The sequence below is a fragment of the Monodon monoceros genome, unplaced genomic scaffold, assembly GCF_005190385.1.
Source record: "Monodon monoceros isolate NGI ecotype Baffin Bay Population unplaced genomic scaffold, NGI_Narwhal_1 Super_Scaffold_12, whole genome shotgun sequence".
In the NCBI taxonomy this organism is placed as follows: Eukaryota; Metazoa; Chordata; class Mammalia; order Artiodactyla; family Monodontidae; genus Monodon; species Monodon monoceros.
The window spans coordinates 38,732,249-38,746,835 of NW_021703768.1; the positions used below are offsets into that span (position 1 = coordinate 38,732,249).

The 14,587-nt window shown below is 35.7% G+C and overlaps 1 pseudogene; it reads right to left on the reverse strand.

Moving 5' to 3' along the window:
- Positions 1–4,284: 4,284 nt before the first annotated feature.
- On the reverse strand, positions 4,285–10,181 carry LOC114892074 (annotated as a pseudogene).
- Between the last annotated feature and the right edge of the window lie 4,406 nt (positions 10,182–14,587).

Genomic DNA, 14,587 nt, shown 5'->3' on the forward strand with positions numbered 1-14,587 from the left:
ACACAGAAAACAAAATTATGGTTACCAAAGGGGAAAGGGGAGGGGAAGAGAGAAATTAGGAGTATGGGATTAACAGTTACACACCATATATAAAATAGATCAACAACAAGGATTTACTGTATAGCACAGAGAACTATATTCAATATCTTATAATAACCTATAATGGAAAATAATCTAAAATTGTATACCTGAAACTAACACAATATTGTAAATCAACTATATTTAAATTAAAAAATAAGTATATAAAAATAACTATAAATTTATAAATGTGATGCAGGTATTATTATATAGCAACTGGGCATCAGAGATTAATCAAACTGTACCAAGTTAAACAAACAAGAGGTTCCTATTCAATCCTAGGTCTTTCAGGATAGAGAAGAAGAGAAATTTGACTAAATAAAATAGCTTCAAAAATCACGTCTGAAATCAGTCGGTATATAAGTAAAGTCAGCACCTGTATACAGATGAGTCTCATATCCGCCTGACCATATACTCCATCTTCATGCTGACCGTACATATTTGTATATCCTGTTGTCACCTTAAACTCAGTAAGCCTAGAGGAAATGTCTTTATCTCTGCAAAAATAGTTTCTCAATTAAAATCCATTTTATTTCCTCAATCATTAAGCCTTCAAAGTATACACTTGTCTTCCAGTCTTTGATTTTGAACCTCATGTCTAACCAGTTAGCAAGTTCTAAAAATTTTTCTAGTGAGATAAGGAAAAAGATCGTTGGTTATTTCTTACTTCCCTTCTTAAGCCTCAAACCAGAAAGGGGAAAGGAAATTCTAAATGCAACAAGCAGAGTTCGATCATTTGCTTACCATGGGAAGAAGGAGCCTCTGAATTTAAAAATAACCCTTACCTAGAGTCCAGTGATCAAAATCTAAACTTGTCTCAGCTACCAACTAGCCTTGTGACATGAGATAAGACACTTCCCCTCTCTGCTTCAGTTACCTGATCTTCAGAATGGTGGGGAAGTGGGTGGTATTCTAAAATAGATTCTAAAATTCTGTGTGATCCTTCTTCTTGTCATATTTGTCCCTTTTTTTCTATCCCCACTGTAGCCAGTCCAAATATAGGCACTTATCACTTTATTTGTAGATTTTACATTACTTCAAAAATCACTGCAGCTCTTTGCCCTAAAACCCATCGTTGACCTTATGAACAGATTTAACTTTCTAAAACACCATTCTCTTTGTTAATTCCTTACCTAAAACAGCTAGCAGTGTTAATTAAAATCATGTTCTAGATCTTTCTAAATCACCTGCCACTGAAATTTATCATACAAACCACTTACATAATCAAACTTTCTGCCCCAGTCAACCTAGATCACTCATTTATGTGAAAACATGAACTGAGTTTTCTCATTTCTTCTTTTTTGCTCATTTCGTGTATACTTGCTTCTCTACCTGGAGTGTCCTCTTCATTCCTTACTACCCACTGAAAACTTGCTCTGCTCATATTTCACATCCTCCAAAAAGTCTGTTCTGATTACCCCAAACCAAAATGAGTTGTCTTGCATCTGAACTCTCTAATCAAATGAAAAGACTTGAGTGTTAATAGGTTGGATGGGAGAGAGGGCTCTTAGGCCCTTGGGGATGGAGAGGCTTCCCAAGTTGGATGCCTGGTGGTGAGGGACCCCCATCACTGTTCTCCTCCAGCCATCCTGCTGAAGTATTTAAAAAAAAAACAAAAAACAATGAATAGATACTTCAGCACAGGCTGTTGGTGCCCTGCCCATAATCCATCTGTACTGTGCATGCCAACTACTGCTTACTAGGAGCACTTGGAATTCTCTGGTTGCAGACTCTTTGGCTCTGTGCAGAGCAGGCCATAAGTTCCAGGGAACTAACACCCCCAAGAGAAACCCTCAACAAAGGAAAAATGAGAGTTTGTGGATAAATAGCCTAGTTTCTTCGCTCCTCAGGCACGATAATTCTGAGCGGTGTTCTACACAGCCTTCCAGAGTCTCCAATGGGATTGCGCCCCAGTTGCCCTCAGCAGTAACCCACACAAAAACTTTCTTCCCAGTACTGCTTCTCCGCTTCCCAGTCAGTGCTTTGGGAGGTCAAGTCCTGTATAAATTACTCGCACCCAAATGCTTGTCTTGGGGATCTGCTTCTGAGAGAAATTTTAGGTCTTCTATATATTTTGGGGTTTTTTAAATCTTTTTTGGGGGCCTCGTTTTGACTTACATAATTCAATCTTTTGAGAAAATTGCAGTTTCATTTATGCTTTCAAAGGTGTTGATTTTATTTTTTATCAAATGGATACTTTATTAGAGTTATAACACTTATAAAATACTTTTCTTTTCATCACGGAGTTACCAGATTTTAAAACCAACCAACACTTTCTCATTTTTATAGCTAAGATATATAAAGAAATTCTCAAATGCCATAATTTTTGTTCAAGTGCTTTGTCAGTCAACTCACAAATCTAGATCGTGATTAATTTACAATTCTAAGTATTCACAGTTAGATGAGTTTTAGGCTTGGTTCTTAATGATCTAGAAGCAATCCATTTACAAAAGTGTCACCAAGCAGTTTCATGAAATCATTTAATTTAATGCCACCAAGCTTATACCTTGGAAACAAAAATATAATCTCACAACTATATCTAGCAGACTAACTTTTAACAATTCCAGCCGGAATGGACAATATATCCTTATGGCACATATATGACTTTGTAATATACAATTCATAATTCAGGGTTAAGAGTGTAGCATGGAGCTAGAAAAACCAGGGAAGTTGGATATTATAGAAAAGCTATAACATCAGTATAAAGTCACAAGACTGACTTCCTCTTGCCACATAGTAAATATACCTTTTATCTCTGTAATTACATCACAAACCAAACCTTAATAAGATTCTTCTTTCTAGGGGATTATCACATAAACAGTATTTGATCATTGAGCATTGATTATGCTACTCATTCAGTATTGTTCTATGTTCCATGAAATCTAACAGCCCAGCTTATACCTCGCACTTGTAGTGGATGATTCAGCCAAAAAGCAAAGGGTTGAAAGTATAAAATAATCAAAAGCCCTCTTTTCCCAGAGGTAGCCCTCTCGAGGCAAGAGATAAGTATCTTGTTCGGATGGGTGGTGTGAGCTGGGAGCCTAACTCTATCTTGTTCTCCCATTCAAGCCATTTTGGCATCTTGCCACGGCCAGGGTCTCTGAGGTGGGTTAAAATACGTCTCTGTGCTATTCATATTCAATAGATGTCAGGACTGTTCTCTAAACATGTGAGGATCTACAACTTTAAGTTATATTTCATATTCTATTCAAATTTAACTCAGAGTCATGTAAAAGAATTAGAAGTAAAAAGTTCACCCTTTGGAGAAGTCTACTGGGTAAAGCCTCACATATCCACACATAAATATCTGTATATTCATGCACAGGGCAAACAGCTGTATTTGAAGCATAAATAAACCCAAAGTAAGACATCAGGAGCTAGATACCAGTTCCAGGAGTGGTTAGTGGTCTCTGGGGCTCTCATTTTAAGGATGCCAGATGAGCAGTTTGCTTAGTTGTTAGGAAACACTTAGGTGGATTAAGCCACTAGGGTTCACTTCATAAATTACTTTTTCCTGTACCCAAGACTCTGCTTGAATTAGCTTGAGAAACTATAGCCCCTTCAAGGGTAAGTATTTGACCATTAACCCAAAGGCAATGTGATTACTGCATGAGACTAAATACTATGTGGCTTGTCTAATTCGCTTTATACCTTTCAGGATCAGTTCAATAAAATACAGAACCCATAACCAAAGTTTTACACCAGAGGTCAGCAAACGATAGCCTGCAGCCCACAGGCCAAATCCAGCCTGCTGCCGGTTTTTGTAAATAAAAATTTATTGGAACACAGCTACACTCACTTGTTTACTTATTGTCTATGGCTGCTTTCACGTAATAACAGCAGAGGTGAGTAATTGTGACAGAGACTGAATGGCCCACAAAGCCTAAAATATTTACTATCTGGACCTTTAAAAAGCGTCGATCTCTGTTTTACACTAAAACAGAGTTCAGTGGGAAGCTTATTTGAAATGTGTTTTTCTTCAGGAGTTTTAGTTACCTATTAAAATTAAGGTTCAGGTGACTCAGTAACTAAACACAAGAGATACCCCTTTTTTCATGAACGATATCTATGTATTTTATGGGTGTAAAGGGTTATTTTCTTTAAAATAAGAAAAGAAAAAGAGAAAGAGATGTAAAACTAAAGGCTATTTCTCTGTTTAACATCATACTAAAATTAAAATTCCATCCGTGAAATGAACCAAAACTTCTACTTAGATTCTCTGCATATACTAAACAAATTACTTTGGGGATGTTGTTATATCTGGACAAAATGGTATCCAAATTGATCAGACATAAAAAGTACACAAATGAAACTAACACACAAGCAGTTTGTAAGGGGTGTTACGGTCACCATCGTTGTAAAGCCAGACCCAAACTGCAACTGTAACAAGCTGTCATCACAAAGGCAAAAATTTGTTAAGCAGTGGTGAGACCCCTAATGTGGTACATATTCAAAACTTCACGATGAGATGTCTATTCGCACAGTGATCTCACAGCCAAGCAAAGTGCAGCTATCAGGACTTGAGGATGTAGCAAATCATTTCTGTGACAATGGAAAGTGACCTTCGAGTGTGGCTGCCACATTTATGTTATACTGGTTATCGTTCAAGAGCAGCTGCACAGCCATGCTTCTATTGCAACGTAGATCGTGCAGTGATGTGGCGGGTGCTTCCAACAAAAAGGCTCCAAAGTAGAAGACGAACACTGTAAAATGGTAAGCAAAACCCAGGAAGTTCCAGCTGGCATTAATCAGGGTCACCACGCCAGAGGGGAACACGCCCAGGAAGAGGCGGGAACAGATGAAAGCCGTCACAGACACGAACATGACCCATCCATGCAGCAGAGGTAGAGAAGCCTTGGAGGAGGCGACCAGGATCCACACGAGTACCCCAAACACCTGCTAGTGTTGGAGGGTCTCCTGCAGAGGGGGCGGGGGTGGCAGTGTCTCACCGCGGGGGCAAGGACACTGGCAGCAGAAGTTCTGGGAAGTACTCCTTGGCGTGAGCCCTCCCAGAGTCCGCCATTAGCCCCACCAAAGAGCCCGGGTAGGCTCCAGTGCTGGGTCACCTCAGGCCAAGCAACCAACCTCAAATGTGTTGATATTTATGCATTATGTTCTCTATCTTTATTTACCAGGCTTGTAAGAATGTTTATTTGTTTTTCAATAAACTATCTCTTAGTTCTGTTGATCATCATTTCTAATATTTGGTTATTATTGCTTCTGTTACTCTTGTCACTTTCTATATTATTAGTGTCTACTTTTACTTTTGGTATTTCTTGCTCTTTGGTATTTCTTGGTTTACTACATTTCTAACTGTTTGAGACAATTGCTAAGTTTATTCTTGGTTGGTCTTATCTTTTAATTATGAATATAAAATTATACATTTCTATTCAAATATTAATTTAGGACCACCAGTTGAAACATAAAGTGCCTTTTCTGTTTATTAATTTTAAATATTTAAAAATCTCCATTGTTATTTATTTAGCAGTGTGTTATTTAGCAATATGTTATTTCATTTCCAAAATTATTGTGTTTTATTAGATATCTTTGGTTGCTGGTTTCTAATTTTATTTATTTTGACTAGAGAGTTATGGACTGTTTAAGGTTATTCTTTTGAATCTCTTAAAACTTTTGATCAGACTAATGATTCATTTTTATAAAGGTTGAAAATATGTGCTTAAAAATATACATTCTTTATTGGGTGAATAGATCTCTAAAATATCTATGGACTAAAAAGTATTAACCAAGTTTGGATAGTTGAAGACTTGCTTTTTGTGTGCTTAATCTATCAATTTCTTAATTAGTTGCTTAGAATATCCTACCATACTTGTAGATTTGAGATTTTTCCTATGTAATTATATCAGTCTTGCTTTATATATTGCAAAGTTCTGGTTCAGTGCACACAAGTTTCAATTGTCATATTTTGGTTGATTTTTCATTTTATCATTATGAAATTTCCCTTTGTCACTTTGAATGCAGTCCATCTTCTGGCTTCACAGATGGTTCCAACTTCTGATTCCCCACTGTACATGGGGCTTGCAGACTTGGCTTCTCTCTCTCTACAGGTGCTGAGGCCTTAGCCGCTGTGGATTTTTTAGGTGACAGTCACTGCACAGGTCTAATGGCTTCAAATAGGGCTTATTGCTATATGTCTCTTTTCTGTTTCTGGCAGCTAGACATCTAGACACTTTACTTTCTTGTTCTGATATTAAAAATTCTATATCTATACCATTTTCTACATATCTATTAATTTTTCTGTTTTGTGTGTGTATATATATATATATGTATACACATACACACATATATGTTACATAGCAGGAAGAGATGCATATATGTATGTGTAATGTATACAGAGAGAATGCACACAAGAATTGGTGTATTAACGTGCGTTCCTTCTGCCATCTTGACCTTGAAGTCTATCTAATCTTTTCTTAAATAGAAAATGTGATTAATTGGCATTTCCATTCAACTTCTTGAACTTCAAATGCATTTCTTTCATTTGGAATTAATTTTCCTGAGCAGTTTAGTGAATACCTCATTGCTTTCCTATGAAAGCTGCCCAAAAGATTTCAATATAAGTTAAGTTGCTAATGACTACTTAGTCCTTTCACTAGAAATGCAAAGCTCCCCTTGAGTGATACTACTGATGTATTTCTATAAACACCTTGTTAAATGCTTACTGCTTTTAGAAATGGTACCTGGGCTGATGCCCAAGCTTACATTAAGAAGGGAATGATACTAATGTGCCCTGTAAAAAAGCATCTTTCATAGCCTAGCAGGAAGAAAAATCACTTTACTCTCATAATTTGCTTTATGCATTGCTGTTATCATTGCTAATTACAGTATCCCAAAAAAGCATTTATTTATTAAGTCTCTTCGGTTTAGTTTCCTCAATTAGTAAAATTTATTTTCCTCTCTCAGTAAAATTTCTTTCTCCCTATTAAAATTTTTATATAATTTGATTGGATAAAGAATATAGATGGATGATCAAAATAACTAATGATGGAGAGATTGGTTAATACTTTATTTGTTTTCTTTTATCATTCTATTCAGACTTAAAAATTCCAGATCTCTTTCCTTTCTAAAAGTAAAAAAGGCTTAAGGAGTTCTAAATCTCATTTAGCCAGACACATCCACTTATGTCTTTAACAATTTAGAATGTGTTTTGACAGATTTTCTTCCTTTCTTTGCTGTCTGTATTATAATTTATGGTTTCATTGCACAGCAGTTAAATATTATAGTCATTTTCAGGAAGAGAAGAAAAGTTATCATAATCTAGCTACCTTTATACTATCCTACCTGAATCATTTAGAAAATTTTAGGAATCTATCCAACTGCATTTCTCATAAAACAATAAAACACTCCCATGTCTGTATGCTGTGCAGTGCCCAGACTTACATCTGTGTAGCTCAGAAAATTGAGATAACTAAGTAAAACAAAAGTAATTAAATAGAGCACATTTTGCAGTACCATTGTGACCATGCAACTTGAACAAAGCCTATGAAAGCAAATTTTGTTCAACTGCAATTTCTTACATAACATTTTCCAGCATTTTACATAATATAATATGAATTAAAGATAAAGTAGATCTTTCACATATAAGCCAAAAAAAGCTGACTGATTGTCAATGACTGCTAATTATAAAAAAGATACAATTTGGGACTTCGCTGGTGGCGCAGTGGTTAAGAATCTGCCTGCCAATGCAGGGGACACAGGTTCGAGCCCTGGTCCGGGAAGGTCCCACATGCTTCGGAGCAACTAAGCCAGTGAGCCACAACTACTGAGCCTATGTGCTCCATGCTGCAACTACTGAAGCCCGCACGCCTAGAGCCGGTGCTCCATAACAAGAGAAGCCACCGCAATGAGAAACCAGTGCACCGCAACAAAGAGTAGCCCCCACTCACCGCAACTAGAGAAAAAAGCCTGTGTGCAGCGATGGAGACCCAAGGCAGCCAAAAATGAAATAAATAAGTAAAATAAATTTATAAAAAAAAAGATACAAGTCATTTTCTCATCAAGATTAGAATTGTTATTCCAAATATGACTGAGGTTACGATTTTTAAAAGGGTAAAATGAAATAATTTAAGATTAATTACAGAATTATTATAATAGCATAGCTTGCTTTTACAGTATTTTGAATCAGATTTACACATATTTAAAAAGCGGTTTTATATGGGAATATATGTATATGTATAGCTGATTCACTTTGTTATAAAGCAGAAACTAACACACCATTGTAAAGCAATTATACTCCAATAAAGATGTTTAAATAATTAATTAATTAAAAATTAAAAAGGGGTTTTGTGGTTCAATTTACTAGATCATTTCGGTTATAAATCAGAAAAATCTTTTCTTTAGCATGTGTCCCTTCTGACATTTGACCTTGAAGTCTATCTAATCTTTTCTTCAGCAAAACAAAGTTATTAGTTGGCATTACCATTAAAAATACCTGATGGGGCTTCCCTGGTGGCGCAGTGGTTGAGAGTCCGCCTGCCGATGCAGGGGACACGGGTTCGTGCCCCGGTCCGGGAAGATCCCGCATGCCGCGGAGCGGCTGGGCCCGTGAGCCATGGCCGCTGAGCCTGCGCGTCCAGAGCCTGTGCTCCGCAACGAGAGAGGCCATAGCAGTGAGGGGCCCGTGTACCACAAAAAAAAAAAAAAATACCTGATGAACTGGCTATTCTTAGTCTATTGGTTTTTCTGATTTTTTGTTTTTGCCTTGGCTTGTTATCTTAATACATTCTCTTGAGAAAATTGTTTCTTCATGTATGCTTTCAAATTTATAGACATGTATTTATTTATTATGTTCTCTTATAATCTTTAAAATGTTTAATATAGCTTTAGTTTATGTCCCAATTTTCATTTTCAGCAAAAATGGTTATTATCATTTGCAATGTACAATAAAAATAATTACTTTGGTCATATATTAGAACATATTAGTCTCTTCCAATTGTATCATTGACTCTCTTTGATCTTGAAATTTTAACAGTTTCTGACTTTTTTTATTATAAAATGTGTTTATTGAAATTATTTTCCTATGTATTGAATGCTTTAAGAGCTTCAAATGAAAAGATATAATAAAGCAGTTTCACTTTTGATTCATCAAAAGTGTGGATTTCCTCCCAGATGAGTAAAATTTCTGAATGCATTGCTTGTCTTTATAAGTAATCATTTTCCTTTATAACAATGTATTTATAATTGCTTGAAAATATCATGGTGTTATTTTCTTCAGTGGATTTCCCAATTTCCAAATGGTTTTCTTTTGACATCTGTAACTGCAATGACTCATGAAACTCCCTCCATAACAGGATATAATTGTTCAGTGGGTAAGAAGACTCAAAGTGAGATAGTGGGTCAAGGATTAAGGGGAGAAAATGAGCATATCTTTAAGCCCAGAGCTCCACAGAACAGTTCTGAAAATCTAACTGTATCCATGGATTTTGGCTCAGTGGTAAAATGACACAAGGAAAGTGCCTACAGAATGAATAAAAAGGAGGAGAACAAAAAGAAGGAAGAAGAAGAAGGGGAAGATAGAAAGGTAATTGGTGATTCCATTTAAATTCCTTAAATTATATTACAGAATTTCTTTCAGTTCAGGCTGTGTCTTCGAATGAATGCAATCATGGCTTTGACAAAAAGAGCTTTGTAATTTATAAGTAAAGGGGAAGACATCATGCTTCGCCTATTCCAATTATTTTCAGCATTAAGAATAGGCAGCACAGAGACTGTGGCAAATGTGGAAGCCATTATGCACTAAATAGGCTTTGCCACTGAGCTTTTACTTTGCTTTATTTTTTGATAATAGAGAAGCTGCTGGCTAGTGCCATACACACACACACACACACACACATATATATTTGAATGCAAACGAAGAGATGCCTTTGAATTTGAAACAAAGAATAGTCCTGACATTGGGAAAGACTACTCATTTTATGCTCTTATAACTACTCTCAAGTAAGCATTTGAAACAGTTTGCAATCTCAACATATTATTAGTCAGGTTGATGCAGCATATTTTAAAATAGTTTGACATTTCTAACGATTTGGACTTGAGCTTTAGGCTTTAACACAAATTACTTGGACGTTGAAGTGATCTATGCTCATCTTCCAATACAGTGTCTACAACAGTTGTTTAAAAATATAAATGTTATTTCACTTCCCAGCTTAAATCCTCCAAGGCCAAATTTCTTAACAAAACATTAATAGTAGGGCTTCCCTGGTGGCACAGTGGTTGAGAGTCCACCTGCCAATGCAGGAGACACTGGTTCGTGCCCCGGTCCGGGAAGATCCCACATGCTGCGGAGCGGATAGGCCCGTGAGCCATGGCAGCCTGAGCCTGCGCGTCCGGAGCCTGTGCTCCGTAACAGGAGAGGCCACAACAGTGAGAGGCCCGCGTACCGCAAAAAAAAAAAAAAAAAAAAAAGGACCTTATCAATTTTATTCACCATTTTATCCTCACAACCTAGCACTGTACTTTGGATCAAGTAGGAGGTGCTCAAGAAATATTTCTGACTGAATGCATGAATACACGGCATGATAGTTGTAGCTTTTAAAATATATGTTGATGAAAATATATTACAATCACAAATAAATAGAACTTTCATCATTTTGTAATTTATATAGGTGAATTCAGGTATTTTCAAGAGTCCTACAGTGTTCACAGTGGACATAAGGTTAAGTTTTCTGAAAATTGTGGCAACATGTTTCCTTTCTGTGTTCTTTTCTCTCCACCATATTTAGAAATTTTAAGTTACATGAGAAAATATATATGAGAATATGTGGTAGTATCTTAGTTTTACTCCCCTGACAAGTAAACCCTGAAAAAGGAATTCAAGTGTAAATAGTTTAGATAGGAGATGACCTCAGGAAACACTGGTAGCAGAGTGAGAAAGTGAAACAGGGAATGGAGACAAATTTAATAGCATAAAAATGTGATAACAGCACAGTAACAAGGGTGTCTTATTAAGCAAGTTACTACTTTGGGCTTTGGGACCCATTGTAGAACATGCACCTCAGCCTTATCCCAACTGAGGGGCAAGGGAGCTGGGGTATTTAAATACTATCTCCTATCAGTTGTGGTTGAAAGATGTTCCCAAGGGATGTAAATTTACCAGGACTTCCAGCCAGCTACCATGCACCAGCATAGCAGCCTCCAACTGCCAGAGAAAACCCACAAAGAAATGTACATGCTGTTCTTGGAAGTCTACTGGCATGTACTACAATGCTAAGAACCTGGGGGACATGGCAGGGCACAGAGTTTGCTTACAGTAGGCTTCATAAATATTTCTCAGTACACTATGCTATATTTTGATGATTCCAAAGACTGAGGGGGTCTATAATCTTGTTTTAATCATGATATTCCTGAATTGCATTAAAAATTCTTGGTGGTCCATTTTTAAATATAACAATAAAGAACATGACAGGAATGGACAGGTGTAGATGATAGCAAGTGGCATTGCTAAACCTATACAGAAGCAGGTAGCCTTTAAAAATACTTGGGGAAAGGAATTAGCACAGTATTTGAAGGCTTAATCTAAAATGATTATAAAAATGCTTCCAGACATGTGTGAATACAATTTGAAAAATAATTTGGCAAACAGTAGACCATTTCTTTTCTGTTCTTTTTTACCTCACATGTTGAAGTTGACCAAACTTGCTCTCCAAGTGGAAGCAAACAGAGAAAGATAAATAAGCATATGGGTCCTAAGGAGATAAAAAAGAGCTGAAATGGAAGAACATCAAAATATAGATATTGGTCATCTTGTGGTGTTTTCACATAAATCTGATAGACTTTGTAATTATTGTATTGGAGTTACTCTTAGACATTTTACATGATACCATTACCTTTCCACCCTAAAAATAAACTACCAAAAGAGACTGTGTATGAATGAATATTATATTGTATAGTGAAATAAAATATTGAATTTATCTTGTGATATTAAATAAAATACAATATTTTGTATTTATTTATTAGTCTCACAATATCTCTAGATAATAAATACTGTTACTTATCTGAAAACAAGATTTGGAAACAATGCCACACAGTAAAAAAACCTTTCTGATTATTAAAGAGAATACGATAGTATCCAAATTTACAAGGGTATATCTATAATGAAAATAATTACTGTAAACAATACTTTCAGTTTCATAGTGCTCTCATATTCATTGTTGCAACTAATCCTCAAAACATTCCATTTTAAAGGTAGGAAACTAAGTCTGACACTAGATGTCTAATTATGATGTCTCCCATCTTCAAAGAAAAAAAAAACAAAAGCCATTGGATTGGACCTACCTCAGTTTCTCCCCAATAAATCCACCAATGTTGTCTCCTTCTCCATTCATCTTCTCCTTCTTTAAAGTAGAATAAAGGAACTGACCCTCTTCCTGTTGAAGACCAGTCCTTTCACTGGCACTCTGAATCAACTTGTCTTTTGCCTTCTTAGGAAATTGACACTACCAACTATCCTTCTTGCCTCAGCCATATCAGCTTTTAAATATCTTCATGTCTTTTCCATATTTAAAACCAGGCAAAACAAACGCAAACAAAACAGAAAACCTCGCCCCTAAATCCCTCTCTACCCTTTCACAGCCAAACTCTTCTAATAAGTTGTCCATATTTGCTTTCGTTTCCTTCACACCCATTCACTCCTCACTCCCCATTCTCTCCCTCATTAAATGATTAACCTGACAGGTTTTTTTCAACTTCATCGTACTTAATCTCCTTGTAACTTTTGTACTTGTTGACCATATCTTCCTTCACTTGGCTTCATTAGTACTGTTCATTCCCAGTCTTCTTCTCATATTCTGCCTGCAACTACTCAATTTCTTTGTCAAGTTTATCCTCCTTTACCCACACATGAAGTACTTCAAGGCTAGTACTTTCTTTCTCCTCTATTTTATCAAAGCAGAGAAGATTGTGTCTGGGGAACTTGTAACTAAAGATAGATGTTTAAGTAATTCAGACAATAGTGACTCTTCAGTTGTGAAGACATTAATTATATGAGACAGTCTGTGGACTTCCAATGTGCCTGAGTTTTGTAGACAACACATTAGAAGAAATTGAAAAACTGACTGCCATCTGTTTTTTTTTTTTTAACTGTAAACCATTCTAGAAACATTAGTAGCTACATTTAGAAAAAACCTTATATTTAAGAAAGCTCTAGTTCGTGGGAAGAGATATTACCTTTCTCTCTTTCTTTCTGGGACTGGCCATATTAGACACAGTCTGACATCTTACATTTCCCCAAATGGACTACTTTTACAATTAAATGCTGCTGCAGTGACATGATCCAGCTGCACTCCTCACCATGTGTAAAGGAACAATCTTAGTCTCACTTTACTTCATTGCTGACTACTCTGGAGATGCTCCTCGACAGATCAAATCCCAGTTATTCTTTATCCTTGCCTTTGAATTCCAAAATGTAAATCAAATTCATGTATATTAACTGTCTCACCTACAGCTGCTTTGCAAGCACAGCATGGCTTGCTTGTAAGTACAGATTACAGGTACAAACACAACTGAAATCAGTATCAGCTATTTTTCTGAGGATATTAAGAACACTGAACAGGTGAACTTCTGCTGTGAGTATTTTTCTATGCTAGAATGTATGCAGATATCACTGCTATCTTTCTTTTGTTTTATTCCTTACGAAATAGGCTTGAAATGCAGGATACTGGTTCATTTTTACAAGAGTTTCACCATAATATTAGATATTTACAGAACTTGAGGAATAGTGATATATTAAGACATTTCCTCACAAGTATTGGCTGGTGCTAAACTTGACAATAAACTGATATGTTAATAAAATGCATGATCTGAAGAGTTTGCTAAACTTTAACAAAATATTTATGAAGAATAATACACAGAGATACATACTTTATGCTGCGTGTTTTACACAGATATAATGGACTTGGAAAATATTTAACAAATATTAATATTTATAATATTTATAATAAGGCTAGAAGTGAAAAATTTTAGCATGCCAGACTTCCACCAAGGCTTTTATAATTCTTACTGAGAAAGGATGATGATAAACTTTCACAAATGTAATCACTTAATGTAATCCCTTAAACTAGACATTCTTGCTCTATTCTACTAAGTTTTGCTGGCAGTATTATTTCTTATTATTATGGTTATTTTGTTTGCACATTATCAGTAAAGTGTAGAATCAGCTAAAAATGTTAACTGTGATTTTTTTCAAGACTGTAGATCTTAGATTTATGAGTCTCATTAATGTCAGCAGTCCATAACATTCTAGATTTTTTGTCTAAGTTTTCTAGTTAAATGTTTATTTATATATCCTGTGCTGCTACACAGTCTTAATAATTAAAATTTTAATAATTAAAATTTTAAGTGCCCTGAATAATGGTATTCTGAATAATAATATTAAAAATATTATTAAATATTCTAATTAAATTCCAATAAATATTCTAATAAAATTAGAAATGTAACTGCCCTGAATAATGTTATTCCACACTGAGTTCCCTTAATTTGACTATGCCATCACCCA